Source organism: Mandrillus leucophaeus, unplaced genomic scaffold (assembly GCF_000951045.1).
Source record: "Mandrillus leucophaeus isolate KB7577 unplaced genomic scaffold, Mleu.le_1.0 Scaffold63, whole genome shotgun sequence".
Classification (NCBI taxonomy): domain Eukaryota; kingdom Metazoa; phylum Chordata; class Mammalia; order Primates; family Cercopithecidae; genus Mandrillus; species Mandrillus leucophaeus.
This window is the reverse complement of record NW_012106808.1, coordinates 384,976-385,540: the sequence shown is the minus strand read 5'-3', so window position 1 is coordinate 385,540 and position 565 is coordinate 384,976.

The window sequence follows — 565 nt, the reverse complement described above, 5'->3', positions numbered from 1 at the left end:
GCCAAAGGAAATATCCTCCGACAACAGAGATAAAGAAGCTTTCTGAGAAACTTCCTTGTGTTCTGTGAAATCATCTCAGAGAGTTTCAGCTTTCCCCACAAGAAGTATTTCGCTAAGAGAATTCTTGTGGAATTTGCAAAGAGATATTTGAAAACTCGTAGAGGGCTATGGTGAAAAAGGAAATATCCTCCGATGAAATCTGGAAAGAAGCTTTCAGAGAAACCGCTTAGTGTTCTGTTAATTCATCTCACAGCGTTACAGCATTCCCCTGAAGAAGCCGCTCGCTAAGCCTGTTCTTGTGGAATTTGCAAAGTGATATTTGGAAGCCCATAAAGGTCTATGGAAAAAGAAGGTATCCTCAGAGAAAAACTGGAAAGAAGATTCCTGAGAAACTGCTTTGTGATGTGTGACTTCCACTCACAGAGTTACATCTGTATTTCGTGGATGTCTTTGCTAGCCTTATTTCTGTGGAATCGGAGAACAGATATTTCAGAGCCCTTTGAAGACTATAGGGCCAAAGGAAATATCCTCCGATAACAAAGAGAAAGAAGCTTTCTGAGAAACT